At 38.0% G+C, this 5,502-nt stretch overlaps 1 long non-coding RNA gene across 1 annotated transcript; it reads left to right on the forward strand.

Moving 5' to 3' along the window:
* Nucleotides 1–3,638: 3,638 nt before the first annotated feature.
* On the forward strand, nucleotides 3,639–5,472 carry LOC121813908. Its single transcript, XR_006053957.1, has 2 exons — nucleotides 3,639–4,311; nucleotides 4,400–5,472. It is a non-coding gene; the product is annotated as an uncharacterized LOC121813908 (long non-coding RNA).
* The last annotated feature ends 30 nt before the right edge of the window (nucleotides 5,473–5,502 follow it).

The raw sequence follows: 5,502 nt of genomic DNA on the forward strand, positions 1-5,502 counted from the left end.
CTAACAGCACATTTGAGCTACTCACCCCCTCCCTTCCTGTGTTGAATCGTAAGCGTAAGCGAATCACTCAGGACTCGCTCACCCCCTCCTTCCTGTGCTGAATCATAGGTCGTGTCCAAATTCATGGGCTGCATCCTCCTGAGGACCCGGCCTTTGCGGTCTACGTGGGCCGGGTCCTCAGAAGTTCGGGTAGGCCGGAAGTAAACGGCCGTGAAATTGGACGGCCTAGCCTTCTGATTAGCGTCACCGCTGTTTCGGTGGAGTTTAATAAACTCAGCCGTCTGCTCCTTGCTATCTAAAATATAACAGGACACTGGAGTAAACTCTCGACTGTCTCATACTTCTGTTTAATCAGTTTTCTGTTTGACATTTAGTCAGCTGTGTAAAAACCAAGGAGGAACCCACCCGGGGGATTAATAACGTTTTATTTTATCTAATCTAATCTAATAACTTTAATCTCAGCCAAACCGATTTACTCACGAACAAACAAAACACTGAAAAAAGCCCAACAATAACATTTTTAGGTTGTCTAAGTGACTTATATATTACGTTTAACCCGAGCAGCGAAAGTCCGCGGTGATCTGAAAATGATGTGCCGGGAGTTGTGCCGTTCTCGGCCGCATCAGTAACCCTCGAGCTCCCGGCTAGCTATCGAGCTGGTGGGTAGCAGACGTCTCCGAAAACGTCGAAGCACTTTTGCAAATATGCGATATCTTGATAAACCGAGCAGATATTTGATGTTTACACAGCTACTTTCTCGCCTGAAAATATGTTAAAAGTTTATTTTGTGACCCAGAAAGATTAGTATGAGTAATTTTAAAACTTAGTAGCGGCCGCCATTGTTGGAAACTGGAGTTTGGCTGGGCCGCGCTATGAATTCTGGGATATGGTAGGCCACGAAGGACACACCCGACCCATCCTTCAAATTCGGGGAAAAGGAGGACGCATTTGTCGGCTGCATTCGGAGGAGTCTACGAATTTGGACAGCCTTCGGCGCGTCGCTGTGACGTAATCGGTCTACAAATGCGGCCTCAGGAGGATGCAGCCCATGAATTTGGACACGACCATAGAGCGATCACTCACTCACTCACCCCCTCCCTCCTGGCTCACAGCTTCTTCTTCTTCTTGGTTGGCAACCAATGTTAAGGCGCATTACCGCCCCCTGGCTCACAGCTCAGTGGACATTTAGATGAGAAAATATATATTTAACACATTTAAGGAAAATACTAATAAAATAAAAATAAAAAATAAAAATAAATGTTTATTAACCCTTGGTAGAACCTGGGACCATTTCGTGGCCTTTGCGTTTTTTAATTCCACGCCATTTCCACTGTGTTTAATGGAGTATAGCCAAATTTTCTAACATGTATTTTTTTCCCATTTTATTTTGAAATTTCAGTCGGAGTTTTTTAAATGAGCTTAAATGGCTGAATAAAAGGCATACATCCACTATCGAACCTCGTGGCCGATTTCTGCCCCATTGAAACCCATTATAAACGCTATTTTTCATACCACCATTATTTTTACAACGGTTAGTGTGATTGTCTCAGTTATGGTGCCATTTTAGAGTCCGGGCCTTAAACTTGTAATTTTTTTATTTGGCCACCGGGTGGCGCCATTGTTCCACATGTGACGCCTGCTGGAACATACACACCTTCTCCAGCGGCCTGCTCGAGAGACATACCCGGAAAAGGCAGACTAATTTCCCGCGTGCAGCAGCAGCTTGGCCCGGTGCTCGTTCCGGACCATTTTCTGCCCTTAGGATCGTTTGATGGCGCAAAATTTTTTTTAAACAACAGGAAATGACGTATTTGTTTTCACGTGGTAGCGGAAGTGTGTGCTGCAGAAACGAGAACCGTACCATATGCTCCGACGCTGAGCGAAACAAGCCAAATGCATAATTTACGAAATTTGTAAAAATGTTGCGAGTTATGAAAAGATGTTGCGTAAAGTGTATGTAGAATTGTGCGAAGATTGTGTTATTTCAAAAGATTGTAGTAAAAGATTGTGTGGCTAGATTTTGAAAAAGTTTTGGCTAAAAAACCTGCAAGTCGCGGTTGACATCTCTTGATTGCAGCAGTAACTGTACACCACGAGACAGATGGTGGCGCGGGCCTGTTGACTGCGTTGAGGGTATCTAAGCTAGGTGTTAAATCCGATAGCATAGTCCCTAATCGCTTTGAAAAAAATTGTGATATATGGTAAAAACAATAGGATTACCAAAGCATACAGGACATTAGTAGTGCAGCTAGTCCTTCCGGTGAGACGCGAATCTTTATAGCAGATCCAGATTGTTCGCTGCTTGGCTGGGTTTGACAGACGTACGTCACTCCCTTGCTTTTCTATCTGACTTATGCACAATTTTTTAGTCAATTTCAATAAAAAATGATCTAATTCTAAGAAAAGCTGTAGACGTCATTCAAAACATGCTCCCCACTCGCGGTTTGAAGCTTGGGTCCTGTAAACGTAGATGTACATAAATCACCATAGCAACTTTTTTGTGATGAAAATGTTCTTAAGTCCAAGCCTGGTTCAAAACGCCCTACAGACTGTTTCTTGGTTGTTAATGAGACATGACATGACAACAGTGAGAGAAAATGGTCAATCGTTGTCTGCGGTTTTTCAGTCACCAAATCTTTTACATTAGCTCTTTACCACATCTTTAGACAATTTTTCAAAATTTCCACAAATTATAAATTCGCACAACAATTTCAAACTTTTTACGACAACAATTTCACACAATCGCAAATTTTACATACTTTTTCACTCTCTTAAAGAAATATATGACAAGTCGAGTAGAACCGCGGGCACCCTGCCGGAGCAGGAAGCTGGCTTCGCTTGAAAAAAATTAAAAAGGATCAATTAATGTTGTGAACTTTGATCAGTATATAAAAAATACCATGTTTTTTTGAATATTTTTTATTTATGTTGGCAAAGCGCGCATGACAACCGGTATAGGTAACCGCAATGTAATAATGACTATTTCAAGGAAATATCTAATTCTAATAAAGTGGAATAAAATATTAATATATAAATTTTTTATAGCACTTTTTGGGCGTGGTCGATAGACTAGTGTGGCATTTTATGAAATGCGCTCCTGGAAAAAAAATAAAAGTGCGATCGAAATGATGTTGGTGCCAATCTTTGTCCATCTAAAGGCCTAATTATAATAACAAACAAATATTACTTCAAATGTTTTTTTTGGAAAATATTTAGTTTTTTTGTTTTTTGGGGCTAAAAAAACAGGGCGCTCATGTAATAAAACTGGGATTTAAAGGGTTAAAACAATGAAAATATAATTAAAACTTGACATGGATATTTTAAGCAGAAGTAGTTTTAAAAGATTGACTAATTTAAAGTAGAAAAAAATATTGATATATAACATTTTTAGAGCACTTTTGGGGCGGGACCATTTTTGGTCCCGAGGTTCACGAAAGGATGGGATTTTGAAGTTCTACAAAGGGTTAAGCAATTTTGATAGGAAATTGCTTAATTTTAGAAATGTTTTTGCTCTTTTTTGCTCTATATAATAGTTGTTTTCTTTTAGAATCACTCATCTTAGCAGTAGGATTTACATGAAAAGAGAAACAAATTAAGTTTGAGTGAAAATGTACATTTTTTGCACTCTCTGGTCAACTGACTCAGTGAATCAAATGACTCAAAAAACCCGATTCACTTTGGTGAGTGACTCATTAAAACTCGATTCAGTAAAAAGAATCAAATTTACCATCACTATCCTGATCATTTATAATAAAGAACTAAATCTGTACATAATTCCTGTGGATTTTGTATTTAGTCTTGAGAAACAGCCTCAGTGGTGAGCAGTTCAGTGACAGAAGGACGTCCTATCTCGGGAGACAACGAGACAGGAGACACAAACGTTGAGCACAGGATAGCGGAGTTCGGAGCCTTGCCCCTGCGGGGATTTTATTGTTGTTTTCATGTGAAATAATTTATTTTTTAGAAACTTAGTTTTTATATTCTTTATTGCCTTGAATCCTCCACTGATCTTCCGGTTTTAGAAGGGTTTTTCTTCACAGAGAACACCTCATGACAATCCCAAGGTGTTGTAGGCATGTCACGATTTGAACTTTATTCTCAACATCAACTTTTTTTTCTTCTTAATTTGCCCCTAATAATACATCGTAACATTCACTACAGACTGAATATGGGTTATTTTTATCTACCCAGGATAAATAAACTTACTGCTGTGGTGAAATAAAGTTTCTAAAAAATGAGTCAACACTACACGTGAGCAAAAACAACACAGAAAAACTCCACAACTGCGTGGAATCCCCCCCCACCTCATATGTAAGAACCACTTAATGTAATTTTCTTTTTATGACTTTAAAATACCAAATGCACACTATAGAAACAGCTCGTGTTACTCTCTTTACAGCATGGCGGATGGTGCGATTATATATTTGCTTTCTCTTCTAATGGTCTGTTCTGAAGGTAAGCTGTGTTCAGTATTCTCTGTTTTGTTTTTAAAGCTGTTTTGTGGATGGGAGAAGAAAAAACGTTTCACTCGTAATTATTAGAAACTGATCTCAAAGAGGTCACAAGTATGATTTTTGTTTTTCATCTGAAGCCATGAGAGATTCTATACGAACAGTGGAGACATTAGATTTTATTTCTGTGAATATGGATTATTTTCATTAAGCGTTTACTGCAGCTGATGCTCCACACGGAAGAAAAAACTGTTCTTAATACTGGTTTAATGAACATGTTTGTTAATTAATTTTCTCTTCCCATATTTTTTTTACTCTACAACATTATCACTGGAGTATACCCAATACACCATTCTAGTATTCATTAAAATCTTCAGCAGTCAGGAGATGTTTGGTACAGTATGAGTATTGTTCATTTTGTAAAAACATAATGTTTAATTGATTCCCACTTTTTATGTTAGATAACAAAATATGAGATAGGCCATTTTCATACTACAACTAAGAATTACTATTATCATTATTTTTTCCCTGTCCTGTCCAGAACTGTAGTAATCAGAATTACTGTCTGAAAGCCAAGAAAAATGGCCAACAGATTTATTTTGCGAAGTGGACCTTATGCTATACTGGTCCACTTGATTGTTATACACTGTAAAAAAAAAAAATACAGTACAATCTACTGTATAAACGTGAAGGAATTTTCCGTATTAGTCATTTACAGGTATTTTTCTGTATGTCTTGACTACTGCAATGCATTGTGGGAAAAAGAACCCGAAAAGGAGGGAAAAGTAAGAGCAAAAGCAGCCATTAGGCTTCTTTCAGGCTTCATCTGGATTTTGAACTCTGGAGTTGGAGAAACTGCTTTAAAATCTCTGTGGTAAGTATTAAAACTCATGTTTTCTTTTATTAAAATAATGTTTTTAAAAAGACTCCGTGTTTTTATTTAGAAAGAATTGTTAATTTATTTGTTAACTGGTTTCGGCTGTCTCCAGACAAGTCAGGAATATTTTGCTGACTCATTTTTTAAATAATCGTTATTTAGGTTTAACATGAC

Source organism: Haplochromis burtoni, unplaced genomic scaffold (genome assembly GCF_018398535.1).
Source record: "Haplochromis burtoni strain Fernald_Lab_line unplaced genomic scaffold, NCSU_Asbu1 Contig_3437, whole genome shotgun sequence".
Classification (NCBI taxonomy): Eukaryota; Metazoa; Chordata; class Actinopteri; order Cichliformes; family Cichlidae; genus Haplochromis; species Haplochromis burtoni.